General features: G+C 40.5%; 2 protein-coding genes across 8 annotated transcripts in view; one reads left to right on the forward strand and one right to left on the reverse strand.

Annotated features, from left to right (window-relative positions):
• Window positions 1-934, reverse strand: part of MYO9A (myosin IXA) — a 283,494-nt gene extending 282,560 nt beyond the window's left edge. For 5 of the 7 annotated variants that reach the window (XM_055088082.1, XM_024128692.3, XM_024128693.3 and 2 more), the window contains exon 1: window positions 454-819. The gene's annotated coding sequence lies outside the window, so the exon portion shown is untranslated. Of the gene's footprint in view, window positions 1-453; window positions 820-913 lie in introns of those variants that run through there. The other 2 variants (XM_028495017.1, XM_024128694.3) reach the window with 2 other exon arrangements.
• Window positions 935-1,179: 245 nt separating this feature from the next.
• Window positions 1,180-14,632, forward strand: part of SENP8 (SUMO peptidase family member, NEDD8 specific) — a 20,558-nt gene continuing 7,105 nt past the window's right edge. Inside the window, exon 1 of the mRNA XM_007130708.4 lies at window positions 1,180-1,229. The gene's annotated coding sequence lies outside the window, so the exon portion shown is untranslated. The remainder of the gene's footprint in view (window positions 1,230-14,632) is intronic.

Genomic DNA, 14,632 nt, shown 5'->3' on the forward strand with positions numbered 1-14,632 from the left:
GGAGAGAAGAGGGGTGGGCACGATGGATCTGCCCTGGAACTGGGCGTAGCAGTGGGTTAGGGGGTGGCAGTAACTGGGTTTGAGGAACAGTGACAAACCCGGGTCAGCTCACGGGAGAATGTGACAGAGTCTCGAGGCCCCATTAAGCGTCCGAAGAGACTCTAAAGGAGGTTCCAATAGGGTGTGCTGGGGTGGGGGGCCCGTGACAGAATCCCTAGAGAGGTTGGAGGGCCGGAATGGTGTCTGGTCAATGGAAGATACGATGGGTGGGGTCTACGGGGGACCCGGGGCAGCGATCGGGTGTCAGGGAGGCTGCGGGGCAGACCCTCTCGCGGGGCGTCTCCGCCGGGGCGGGGCGGAGCGGCCCCGCAAAAGCTACAGAGAGACTGAGACGTGGGCCGGGCCGGGCCGGGCCGGGCCGCAGGGCCGCTGTGCGGCTTGGGCGGGTCTTACCTCGGGCTCCGCCGCGGTGGCCACCGCAGCCCCCTCCTCTTCGGCGGAAGCCGCCTGCCAACCTCAGCCCCAGGGTCAGGCCGGAGGAGACAGCAGAGGCCGAGGCGACCGAAGGTCGGAGGGTTTCGGGAGGGTGGGCCCAGCTGCCTTAGGGTCCGGGCGAGCGGCCGCCGCGCATCCCCCGCCCTGTCAGAGAGACTCCGCCCGGCCTGGGCAGGCACATCCCCCGCCGCACCCGCCCAGAGAGCACGCGTTGGACCGCCGCCTCAACCGCTGTCGCCCCCTCTGCCGGTGCCGCCGGTGCCTCCTCCGCCGCCTCTCGGCGTCCTGGCTGGACTCTCGGCAGCCACAGTCAACCGCCGCCCCGACCCCCTCCGCTCCGGCCCGCGCGCCCCCGACCCCGCGCACAAGGCCCCGCCCCGCGCGCCTCGGCTGCAGACGAGCAGGCGCGCGCACTTACCTCCCACGCCCCCTACCGCCGGCCGGAGCTGGCCGGTCCTCCCGGCCCCGCCCCCGCCCCCGCACGTGACGCCGCCAGTGAGTACAGCATGCGCTTGCGCGGACACGCCCCATTTCATCCGTCCCAGGCGGCCCCGCCCAAACTTTTCTTCCTCACCTTACGGCAGAGCTAGGAACTCTGCCTTAGATTTTCTCTCTACTAGAGAGGAATGTCGCAATGTTGGGGTAGAAAACTCTGGGTTTGCGACCGTAGCTTTCGTTTTCCGGCCAATAGAGAGCCGCCTGAAGGCTGGTTGGGGTGGTGAGGCCCGAGGCAGGTAAGAAACCTGCTCCCCACTTGGGTTTGCTGGTCGGTGTGTCTGGGCCGGGGACCGCTTTACCGCCCACGCAGATCTAGGGTATCCTTGCCCCCTCCCCAGTTTTGGTGCAGGGTTCTCAGCTCCACCCCGTTAGCCCTCCCCACCCCGTTTCCACACACACGCCCTCCCCCTCATTTCCCCGCCCCAGACCTCCGTTTCCTAGCCTTTCTTTCCATTCATTTCTCAGACTTTTTTCACTGAGTGGTTTCCAGGAGTTAGACTCCAGAAAGTCAGAAGCAAATGAAATAGTCTCAGCTTTCTGAAACGCTCTGTTATGTCGAGACGATGAGAGAATCCGCAGTGGTAGTAAAGTAAATTTATAATCGAAAAACAAAAAAAACACAGGATACTCTGAGCATGATTGTATAGAAGGACTTGAGGAAACCCTTTCCAAGGTAACCTTTGGGTCACTCAATTTGTGTTAAAAGGCTAGTGAGCAGTAGCTGGTCAAAGAAATATGAGAGGAGATAGAAGCAGAGGGAATGACGGGTACAAAAGCATATGCCAGTACTGGCTGGAAGAGTAAAAAGTCATAGAACATAACTGGTAAAAACCATACAGGTGTAGGCTACCCTTTAAAGAAACATCGTTGTAAAGTGATGAGATGAGGGGCAAGCGTGTGGGCCACAACAGTGTGTTCTTTTAAGATGGGAAACTCTTAGGCATAAAAGTGTATCATGGAACCGAGAAGCAGACAGTTTATGGATGAGAATAGCTAATTTACAGAACCAAGAACACTAGTGGAACTCAATCTTGTATGCACATTAGAGTCACCTGGGAAGCTTTTTAAAAATAAAACCAATGCAGTTGCTCCATCTGAGGCCAATTAAACAAACTCAGGCAAGGCATCAGTGTTTCTTTTTTAAAAACTTCTGAGGTGACTAATGCTGTGGGTTGAGAACCACTAAACTAGAGCAAAGGAAAGGATGGGAAGTAGGGGAAGGCAGAAGGTTGATAGAGTTGACTTTGTAACATTAAAATGGGAGTCATTTGATGAGAGAAGGTTGGGGATGGAATGGGACGCTTGGTCAGAGTGATGATAGTTTTGAATAACTGCTCTGGGAAATGGGAGAAGTCACTCCTGCCTTTCCCTTCAGCACATTTCCATTCTTCAGTCTTAATCAGATCCACCTCAGTTACTGCTCTTTCCCCTCCCTTTCCCCTCCCTCCAAGATTTATCAGCTGGGGATCCAGCCTTAGAGCTCAAGGGCCTCCTCGTTTCTATCCCCAAAAAGATCAGAGCTAGGCGAATTTATGAGATTCAGAGACTAACTTCACTCCTCTAGAGATTATTACTACACACAGTGCCTTGCCAATTTAGAATCTGTCTTTTATATTCATTTCATTGATCATTTACGTTAGGAATGAGAAAGATTTAAGATTCAGCCCTATTAGGATCTTGTAATATTAGGGAAAACAGACCTTTAAAAGAATTCGCTTGGCAGGCAGAGAAGGTCTGGGTAAGGCAAAGCCCAAGCCAGTGCATGGCTACTGTCTATTAAGTAGGGTTAATTCAAAAACCTATCTGCCAAGGGGCTTCCCTGGTGGCGCAGTGGTTGCGCGTCCGCCTGCCGATGCAGGGGAACCGGGTTCGCGCCCCGGTATGGGAGGATCCCACATGCCGCAGAGCGGCTGGGCCCGTGAGCCATGGCCGCTGAGCCTGCGCGTCCGGAGCCTGTGCTCCGCAACGGGAGAGGCCACAACAGAGGAAGGCCCGCATACCACACACACACACAAAAAAACCCTATCTGCCACCAGATAAGAGAGAGTCACTATTGTCTGGTATGACTAGAGTTTAATATGAAAAGTAGGGGTGGGACAGAGATAAAGATGATAAAGTGGGTGTGAACAGTTAATGAGGAGCCTTGAATTCCATGCTAAAGTGTTTAGATTATACACTATAAGCAATTAATAGGTATAAATAACAAAAGGTAAAAATAAAATAACCTCTTTTATGTCATGGACCACTTTGGCAGCCTGGCCTGTGGACCTTATCTCAGAATAATGTTTTTAAATGTATAAAGTAAAATATATAGAAACGTAAATGAAATTATTTTTATTGAAAGTTTTAAAAATGTTAAAACAAATGTGTGATGTAGTTATATATGTGCTTCCTTTCACATTAAATAACATCTGGCAGCAGGTCTAATTATGTAATTTCAAAATAGTGATGAGTATAAATTATATTTTGAGGTAACTGCAACAACTTTAATGTGATATGAAAATATATTTCTAATGGTGACAAAGACTAGGGACTGTTAATACCACTGAGGATTATTGCCTACACTTAGTGAAGAAAATGCTAAATTTCAGCTATAGTTTATGGAAAAGATGCAATTTTTTTCCCCAATCCAAGTTCATGGAACCCTTAATTCTAGCCACCTCCTGGCCCATGGATTCTAGATTTATAAAAAGCTTACTGTAGTGGTTTTAAGCAAGAGCATGACAGATCAAGTCTGTGTTTCGGAAAGGTACTTGAGCAGTGTTCACTTCTTAACCTCTCAGTTGGAGTGGGAGTGGGGAACTGGCTCTTCTCTTGTTCCTGTACCTTAGTTGCAGTAGCCACTACTACTCCACTGTTGCCTAATAATTTGGGCCTGCAGGAGAACTGAGCTTGTGGCTGTGTATGTGGGAGAAGTATAAGCAAATAAATTGGGAAAGATAGGTTGCGGCTATTTTTGTGGAAATAATTTAATGCCATGCTGTAGTTTGTACTTAATTTTGGTAGACAATGGAGAAATGTTTAAAAATTTGGAGAAGAATAATGAAACTAGAGTTCTGTTTGAAAAATAATGTAGCAGTAATGTATAGGTTAGATCATCAAAAGATAGGAATGAAGAGACTAGACCAATAAATAATTAAATTTTTTTAAAATAAATTTTATCATAAAGTGATCTCCAAAGCGTCTGCTAAGTTCCTTTATTTTCCCAATGTGACCAATCTAAAGAAAAAGATTGGACTGAATTACATACCTTTCAACAAGGACACGCACACCTGTGTAGAGATCAGTTAGCATTTTACGTTGTCAAGAGGCTAGCCCATTCTTTTATGTTATAAATTATAATGTTAGAACTTCTGATAAGCAATGGCTTTACCACTTATATAGGTTCCTGGATATTACTAAGGCCTTTCTTGGCTAAATTCTATCTACATCTGTAAGTCCTAAATTTCTTACTGTTTAAGGTCCAGACTCCTCTCCTTGCCAATTCCTTGAACCTCTTGGATGAGTAAAATGCATTAGTAAACAAAAAGGAAGTCCTCAAGGCCCAGGTAACCCATCTCTTTGGAAACTGACCATTGCCAGACTATATAAAACTTACTGCTCAAATCCCAGCTACTCTCCAAATAATGTGCTTTTTTAACCATATTATTAAAAAAATTGAATTTGAGGTCCAAGTATTACTAATCCAAATGAGTAAAGTTACTTAACTTTTCTGAACCAGATTCTCTGAGAGGCTACCTTCTTCAGCATGACTAGCTTATATTCACTTTGTCCATCTACCTACTGGAGACCGTTTGGGTAATGATATGGTTCAATACAGATAGAAAATCAAGTTTATGTAGTCTTTGAGTTTCATCTGTCTCCTTTTTTAGGGAAGGGGGGCATAGATCTCTCTTAAAGCAGAGAGAATACTTGAAACTTATGAGAGATTTTAAGCATTTTTATTACTTACAGAAAATCTCTGAAAGTTCCTTTCTCTGGCTTCCAATTAGATGACTACACTTTCACACATTCATCTGTTATAAAAGCACTAGAACACAGTCATGATACTGAAAAAAATTGTCCTGGTTACAGTTATTATTTTTGAGCATCTATATTGTAGGTTTAAAAATTGTTCGTAGCCCTGCCTTCCCTGAGGGCCAAAAAATAAATAAATGCTCTCTCAGAGTAGTGTGATAGGTTAAATTCCTTCAAAACAATAGCTTGTGGATTTCTGGCCTTAGCTGGCTGTGATTTTCCCACTACTGTTTGTTGCAGCAACTTGGCATTTTACATTAGCAGCTAAAATATATATTTGCTGGAAATGTTTAGTCCTACTTAATAATATATAATTCAGACCTGGTCAGATGACTCACAAGTATTCATATTAATTAACATTTAAAGACAAATTGCTAAGAGAATTCTATATGTCATAATCGGGTCCCATCAGACACTGTTTTCCTGTCAGCACAGTACTGTAAAACATAAATTCATTGTTTCTTCCAATTGTTCATTAAATATTTATTGAGCACCTGCTATACACCAAGCACATTTTTGAAACCCATTAAATAGGAGTTTGTAATAACAATTTACCTCTTAACTATCTATGAAAAAAATAACTTACCAGGCTTTGAAATCTAGAAGACAAATGAGAATAAAAGATGATGACTTTTTTATACTTTTTCAAACAAAATGCTTGCATATAGCTACTGTGAGTTAAACACAGTGATTATTTATGAAACCAGGCAGATTATAACTTTAACTTGACCACATCTTATCAGCTAGGATATATTAGCTATATACTAAATAAAATTCTGTCTACTCTTTTGTAAAATATCTTAGACCTCTCATTAAATCTAGCGTCTTCCCCAAACACTATTTACAGTCCTAGTCATTTTAAATTTTGCAATTGTGTTAAGTCATTTCTCAGAAAATTTAAGCAAAACAAAATCATTTTAAGAAAAGGCTGGTGTTTACACCAAGTAAAGGAAAAAAATAGTGACACAGTTATAGATGGAACCTTTGAAGTAGAAATGGTAGACTAAGAATGAAGTTCTTTTTCTGGTCAGTGACCCCTTAGCCATTGATAGCCATGCCTAATAAGTAACAGAACAATAAATGGAGAGCCTCAGTGCTAGAAGAAATTCTAAAAGGTTACTTAGTCTATCTCCCTGGCCCAAGGTAGGGCCAAATGGAATTTATGGCTGTAGAGTTACCAGGCATCATCATCGTACCAAATGGTTTTTCTGCTTTGAGAGCTGAATTCCTCTATTTGTAAAATATTCATGTTAGAAGAATATTGTTCAAATTTATAAATAATTTATAAAATTGAGAACTCTTCCTATGTTTATAACAATTTTGTGTTTTCAAGCACTGAAGATAGCAGGGTTGAGTAAAATCTAATCTCTGTCTTCAATAGGGATGTAAAATCTTGATGGTAATTTTTAACATGCCACTTTATACAAATCTCTGGATGGTTTAGGCTAGCATTAAAAGGAAACGTTTAATTAGGGGAAATTGAAAACAAAAAATAAGGCTTCAACTTCCTTCCTGAAAATTTTTCTGCTTATGCTGCCATGAAAAGCACATTTGGTCTTGGATGTGATTCTTTTTGTGAAATTGCAAAGGGAATCATTCATTAGAAGTTGGACGTAATCTAATTTTAATGAACATCAGATTATATTTAAATCTTTGTGTTCGAAGTTTTGTAGAAGAGAGATTAGACTTACTGTTTTTTTCCAGAGGACAAAAATGAGACCAGTGAGTTGAAGAAACAGACATTTTTAGGTCAGTGTAAGAGTGGGACGTGGTACTTTTTTTTTTTTTCTTGAATGAAAATAGCTGTGTTTACTGGTATGTGCTCATTATAAAAAGAAAGGGGAAAAAATTAAGCAGTCAATATCAAAAGAAGAAAAAAGTTTAAAAGTATTAAAATTCCATTCTTAAAGAAAACTGTATATAACTTTAGATGGCTATCATTCTTGACTATTTTTGTGTATATTTGTGTACAGATTTTTATATAACCTTTCTTTCCATAACGTATTATGAACATCTTTCTGTCAATAAATTTATTTCTACAACTTCATTTTTTAATGGCTGCAAAGTATTCCAATGAATGGAAATCCTATTATTTAAATTTACCAGTCCTCTTTTAAACTTTGAGATTGTTTCCAGTTTTTCTATTATAACTATTGCTGTGGTAAACATCCCTGTTAAATTTTTGCACATATCCTAATGTTTCCCTTCAGATAAATTTCTGAAAGTGTAATACCTACCTATAGACATTTCTTAAATATTAAAATATAATGGCAAATTATCCTTCAAAAAGCTTGCATTTGTTTACATTTCTGTTAATAAGAATACCCATTTTCCCATAGTTACTCAGCAATGCTGGTTATTATCAGTTTTCCACATCTTTGCTAATTTGACAGGTAAAAAATGAAATCTTACTTCAACTTACATTTCTTTGATTACTAGGAAGGTGTTGAGTATCTTTTCATGTGTTTATTGACCAGTTATATAAGTGTTTTTAAGCTCTATTTTCTTTTAATATTTTTGTTTCACTTTTTAACATTTAAATTTCACTCCATCTGAAATATAATTCGATATGAGATCTGAAGTAGGGATCTAACTTAATTTTTTAATCGAATGATTAACAACTTGTTCCAGTGCCATTTATTTATTTATTTTTTTTTTTAATTTTTTTTTTTTTTTGTGGTATGCGGGCCTCCCTCTGCTGCGGCCTCGCCCGTTGCGGAGCACAGGCTCCGGAGCGCAGGCCCAGCGGCCATGGCTCACGGGCCCAGCAGCTCCGCGGCATGTGGGATCCTTCCAGACCGGGGCGCGAACCCGGTTCCCCTGCATCGGCAGGCGGACGCGCAACCACTGCGCCACCAGGGAAGCCCCAGTGCCATTTATTAAATTACCCAGTTAACATATCCCAAACTTCACTGCACAGACAATAAGGTGTTAATAGATAATATACCAAAACAAACATAAAAAGGATTTCATTGGTCAAATGAGTTGGGAAAAAAATCAGACCAAGAAAAGTTAATTTTCTTTATTGCAGAACCTCTCGTAGCCTCTAATATGCTTGTGTGCATTATCAATCAACAATACAGAGTTTTAGGATGCAGCATTTCCCTAACTTACTTAACCATATAATCTTTTTTCTTTCCAGAAATACCTATGAAATCCTATGGAACTATGCTGTCCAAAATAGTAGCCACTACCCACATGTAGCTATTTCAATTTAAGTTTAAATTAATTAAAATAAATAAAATCAGTCCCTCAGTCTCACTAGCCATTTTCAAGTGCTCAGTAGCCACATGTGGCTAGTGGCTACTATATTGGACATTGCAGATAAAGAACATTTATTTCCATCATCACGGAAAGTCCTACTGGACAGCACTGCTATAGTGTTCATTGAAAATGGAATAATCCATAAATTTCTCCCATTGATTTATAATGTCTTCATCATCATATTTAAAATTTCTAAAATGCATGGATTTGTTTTTGTACTGTTGTATTGATTTATCTGTTTCTGCTCCAGTATTACACAGCTAGTTGTAAGTCAGGCTCCTGCACATTTTTCCCTGAGAGCAGAAATGAAAAATTCCTGCATGGAGTAGGAAGTTAGACTAGAAGGGATAGTAAAGGCCTTTACACTTCTAAGACTCTATAAAGGTAAAAATTTCTCTGCAGAACATGATATATATCATGTGAAGATCCATACTCTATTATTCATTCATTTATTCTACAATTATTATTTATTGTCTGCCCGACAAGTTTTGTTTTAGGCCCGGGGGCCAAGGTGGTAAACAAGTTTAGGCAGACAAGGTCCTTTATTCTCTATGCTCATGGAGCTTACATTTTTGGCCTGGGGAGGGGGAGTGTTAATCAAGAAACAAATAAATGAAAAAGAAAACTGTCAGACAGCCACAAGTGCTATGCAAGGAATTTAAATTAGAGGACAAGAGAGTAACCGGTGGCCTCTTATTTTGACTGATCATGGGAGATCACTGTGAATAAGTGACATTTAAACTGAAATCTACCCAACACATGGAGCCAACCACTAGAAGGTTCAGGCACAGCTAGTACCCCAGCCCTCAGGAGAAAAAAAGCATGGTGTGTTTGAAGAATAAAAAGAAAGTTGGTGTGGCTGGAGCTTAGTGGGCAGGGAGAAGAGTGATGGAAATGAGATTGGAGCGGGTGGCTGGGGGGGGCATGTGATCATGCAGGATGTTTGTAAGCAGCTAGGGCAGGGCATTCACTTTTTTTTCTGAGTGTAATAGTGTGCTACTAGAGGGTTTTAAACAGGACAGGTGTGACCTGACAAATTTTAAACAATTACTCTGACAGCTGTATGGAGAATTTACTGGAGGGGTCAATAGTAGAAGTAAGGAGACCTGTTAGGCTATATCAAGATAAGAAATGTTGATGGACTTGACTGTGATGGAAGTAAAGATGAAAACCATTGGACAGGTTCAGAACATTTTGGCTGTAGAATCAATAGGACTTATCAATTGGAGAGGAGGTATGAAGAAAATAGAAAGTTCAGGGATGGTGTCTATATTTTCATTATATAATATTAGGTTCAATTTCTAGTCTAATTATTTTTTTTTTTTTTTTTTTTTTTGTTGTATGCGGGCCTCCCTCTGCTGCGGCCTCTCCCGCTGCGGAGCACAGGCTCCGGACGCGCAGGCCCAGCGGCCATGGCTCACGGGCCCAGCCGCTCCGCGGCATGTGGGATCCTCCCAGACCGGGGCACGAACTCGGTTCCCCTGCATCGGCAGGCGTACGCGCAACCACTGCGCCACCAGGGAAGCCCCTAGTCTAATTATTATAGGCAAAATTGGCACACAGAAAACACCAATAAATGTATTTTGACCAAATGAATAAATTTGCTTCAATAATTGTCTTGCTCCTATACACATTTAAGCTGCTAAAGCATAAGGTTTTGCTCATGTCTTTATTAATTTTTAGGGAATCTGGTTCCTAAGAATTAGGGGTTTATGTTACAGGCCTATCAAGTATGGAGAGTAACTAAACTGTTCCACTGAAGTATCCAAGCCAGCAGAGTAGGGTGAATGAAGCAGAGAAAATCACCTTTCTCAGGTGCAAAAGTTCTCTGGAAATTTCTTATTTTAAAAATCTATGCTGATTTTGCATTTTATGCTACATTATGTCCATGTTTATGTTAATTAAGATGTTGTAAGTTACTGATTTAAATGTTTTAAGTATTTAAGATATAAAAATATCAATATTTAAGATTAAATTGCTTAGCTCTTTTCCCCAAAAATTAGTGAAATTGAAGCTCTAGGAAGATGCACTGGGATTATTAGCCTATGTTTGATTTTCGGTGTGTGGGTGTGTTTGCTTTTGTCTGTCAATACCTGCTGGCACATAGCCATGTATCTAGTTAGAGGAGCACAGACCACATCTGTGAGTGTGTGCAGTTTGATATTTAAAACAAAAACTGAAGGGAGTGAGGAGGGGAAAGGGGAACTGCATTTCAAAACTACTGTTATAATCTTCACTTAAAATGAGTAAATAGCTGCGCTTTGTGCTTTGTAGTGGTTAAAAACATAACTGAATGAGGCTGTTCTTTTTTTTTTTTTTTAAGGAACCCTTTCTGAATAATTAGGGGGGAGTGACATTTAAACTGAAATCTACCCAACACATGGAGCCAACCACTAGAAGGTTCAGGCACAGCTAGTACCCCAGCCCTCAGGAGAAAAAAAGCATGGTGTGTTTGAAGAATAAAAAGAAAGTTGGTGTGGCTGGAGCTTAGTGGGCAGGGAGAAGAGTGATGGAAATGAGATTGGAGCGGGTGGCTGGGGGGGGCATGTGATCATGCAGGATGTTTGTAAGCAGCTAGGGCAGGGCATTCACTTTTTTTTCTGAGTGTAATAGTGTGCTACTAGAGGGTTTTAAACAGGACAGGTGTGACCTGACAAATTTTAAACAATTACTCTGACAGCTGTATGGAGAATTTACTGGAGGGGTCAATAGTAGAAGTAAGGAGACCTGTTAGGCTATATCAAGATAAGAAATGTTGATGGACTTGACTGTGATGGAAGTAAAGATGAAAACCATTGGACAGGTTCAGAACATTTTGGCTGTAGAATCAATAGGACTTATCAATTGGAGAGGAGGTATGAAGAAAATAGAAAGTTCAGGGATGGTGTCTATATTTTCATTATATAATATTAGGTTCAATTTCTAGTCTAATTATTTTTTTTTTTTTTTTTTTTTTGTTGTATGCGGGCCTCCCTCTGCTGCGGCCTCTCCCGCTGCGGAGCACAGGCTCCGGACGCGCAGGCCCAGCGGCCATGGCTCACGGGCCCAGCCGCTCCGCGGCATGTGGGATCCTCCCAGACCGGGGCACGAACTCGGTTCCCCTGCATCGGCAGGCGTACGCGCAACCACTGCGCCACCAGGGAAGCCCCTAGTCTAATTATTATAGGCAAAATTGGCACACAGAAAACACCAATAAATGTATTTTGACCAAATGAATAAATTTGCTTCAATAATTGTCTTGCTCCTATACACATTTAAGCTGCTAAAGCATAAGGTTTTGCTCATGTCTTTATTAATTTTTAGGGAATCTGGTTCCTAAGAATTAGGGGTTTATGTTACAGGCCTATCAAGTATGGAGAGTAACTAAACTGTTCCACTGAAGTATCCAAGCCAGCAGAGTAGGGTGAATGAAGCAGAGAAAATCACCTTTCTCAGGTGCAAAAGTTCTCTGGAAATTTCTTATTTTAAAAATCTATGCTGATTTTGCATTTTATGCTACATTATGTCCATGTTTATGTTAATTAAGATGTTGTAAGTTACTGATTTAAATGTTTTAAGTATTTAAGATATAAAAATATCAATATTTAAGATTAAATTGCTTAGCTCTTTTCCCCAAAAATTAGTGAAATTGAAGCTCTAGGAAGATGCACTGGGATTATTAGCCTATGTTTGATTTTCGGTGTGTGGGTGTGTTTGCTTTTGTCTGTCAATACCTGCTGGCACATAGCCATGTATCTAGTTAGAGGAGCACAGACCACATCTGTGAGTGTGTGCAGTTTGATATTTAAAACAAAAACTGAAGGGAGTGAGGAGGGGAAAGGGGAACTGCATTTCAAAACTACTGTTATAATCTTCACTTAAAATGAGTAAATAGCTGCGCTTTGTGCTTTGTAGTGGTTAAAAACATAACTGAATGAGGCTGTTCTTTTTTTTTTTTTTTAAGGAACCCTTTCTGAATAATTAGGGGGGAAAAATGAATAAAAGTCACAGTTATGGGATAGTGTTTTCTTTGGGGCTTTACAGTAAAACTTATCTGGCTCACTACTGTGGTTTTAACCACAACAGACATATTTTCCCAGAAGTTATGAGAATTGATGCATACCTTATGAAATGCTTGTTAATTAAAAATTTCATGTATATTTTTGATCTTATGAATATTTATGCATCTCTAATGTAGGCAATTCTTATATCCACTGTAATTCGTATTTTTAAGTATTTGCTCATCAAAAATTCCAACTGAATCAGCAGTAACACCTCTAGTTAAAGGTTAATCTACTTGGAAACTGCCTTTAAGATATTTTAACAAATAGCTCCAATGCTTTATTAGATCTCTAAAAGCTCTTAAAATTAATTCAGCCTAGACATTTACAATAGGTTACATTATAGTGGTCTAAAACAGGGATTGGCAAAGTTTTTCTCTAAGAGGGCAAACAGTAAATATATTAGACTTTGCAGGCTACTCAGCTCTTATAGCTCAAAAGCAGCCATAAAGAATATGTAAACAAATGAGCATGACTTTGTTCCAGTAAGACTTTAAAGAGGAAGGGAAGATATTTATTTTATTTTATTTAACAACTTTATTGGAGTATAATTGCTTTACAATGGTGTGTTAGTTTCTGCTGTATAACAAAGTGAATCAGCTATATATACATACCTCCCCATATCTCCTCCCTCTTGCGTCTCCCTCCCACCCTCCCTATCCCACCCCTCTAGGTGGACACAGAGCACTGAGCTGATCTCCCTGTGCTATGCAGCTACTTCCCACAAGGGAAGATTTTTAAATTTGCAAAGATGAGAGCTTAGAATTGTACAACCCTAGAGCTAGAGGAGTCTTTTAGAAATCATAGAATCACTTGGAAACATCTTAAAAATACAGGTGCCCAGACCCTCCCCCCAGAGATAAATCATGCGTGTTCTTTAAAATCTCCATAGATGATTCAAACGTGCATCCCTGGCTAGAACCGCTGTTTATCTAGTCCAAACCTCACTTTATAGATGATGAAGCTGAGACCCAGAAGTTTGCAATGTCTTCTCCAGAGTCAAACAACTGGTTGATTGCAGATCTGAACTGAATCCCAAGTCTACTGATTCCCAGCCTAGTGTTTTTTGTACTGAACTTGCAGCTTCTTGCCTTACTTATATCAGCAGGAAATCAGAATGGTTCCTACTGAATTATAAATTTTCCCTTTAAATTAATTTTTATTTTTATTTAACTGCCCTGTTTTTTATAACAAACAGAAATATTCAAGTAGTATGCATTTTAAGGATTTTAAGATGAATATGAAAAATAGTCTCTTCCTTTTGTTAAAATTAAATATTTGGGAAGTGTTCTATACTATGAATTCAGTATTCACCTCATTTAGCTACAGAAGTTGGAAGATATAATAAACTAAACCCTGTAACCACAAGGTTTGTGTATGCTGACAACACATTAACAGCATGCTTCTCAAAAGCAGGTTGAGAGACTGCTTTTCTCTGGAGTTAGCATTCACTCTGCTTATGCCAAAGGTAAAGTACAAGAGTGCATGCCCTGGCTAGATCTATCCTTGGTGACTTTGTGGCTTTATATAAAGAGACAGATGCTTTATTTTCAAGAAATCTTTAAGATCCATTATTACCACACCAAATATATAGAGAACAGGGAAGGAAACAATTTTTTTTTTGAGAGCTTGCTATCTACCAGACAATGTGCTGAGTCTTTTCACTTGTGTTTTTAATTCACAAAGCAACTCTTGAGAGACAGGTTTTATTATTACCTCCTTTTACAGATGAAGAAAATGAGGCCAGGAAAGAGGCTGAATAACTTGTCCAGAGTCATACAGATAGCAAGTGGCAAAGTCAGATCCTGAACTCAAAGCTTCCTGGCTCCAAAATATAGAACTATACTATATTTTTTTAACATCTTTATTGGAGTATAATTGCTTTACAGTGTTGTGTTAGTTTCTGCTGTATAACAAATTGAATCAGCTGTATGCATACGTATATCCCCATATCCCCTCTCTCTTGTGTCTCCCTCCCACCCTCTTTATCCTACCCCTCTAGGTGGTTGCAGAGCACCGAGCTGATCTCCCTGTGCCATGCAGCTGCTTCCCACTAGCTATTGGTTTTATATTTGGTAGTGTATATATGTCAGTGCTACTCTCTCACTTCGTCCCAGCTTACCCTCCCCCCTCCCCGTGTCCTCAAGTCCATTCTCTACGTCTGTGTCTTTATTCCTGTCCTGCCCGTAGGTTCATCAGAACCATGTTTTTTTTTTAGATTTCATGTATATGTGTTAGCGTACGGTATTTGTTTTTCTCTTTCTGACTTACTTCACTCTGTATGACAGACTCTAGGTCCATCCACCTCACTACAAATA

The sequence above is a fragment of the Physeter macrocephalus genome, chromosome 11, assembly GCF_002837175.3.
Source record: "Physeter macrocephalus isolate SW-GA chromosome 11, ASM283717v5, whole genome shotgun sequence".
NCBI lineage: Eukaryota > Metazoa > Chordata > Mammalia > Artiodactyla > Physeteridae > Physeter > Physeter macrocephalus.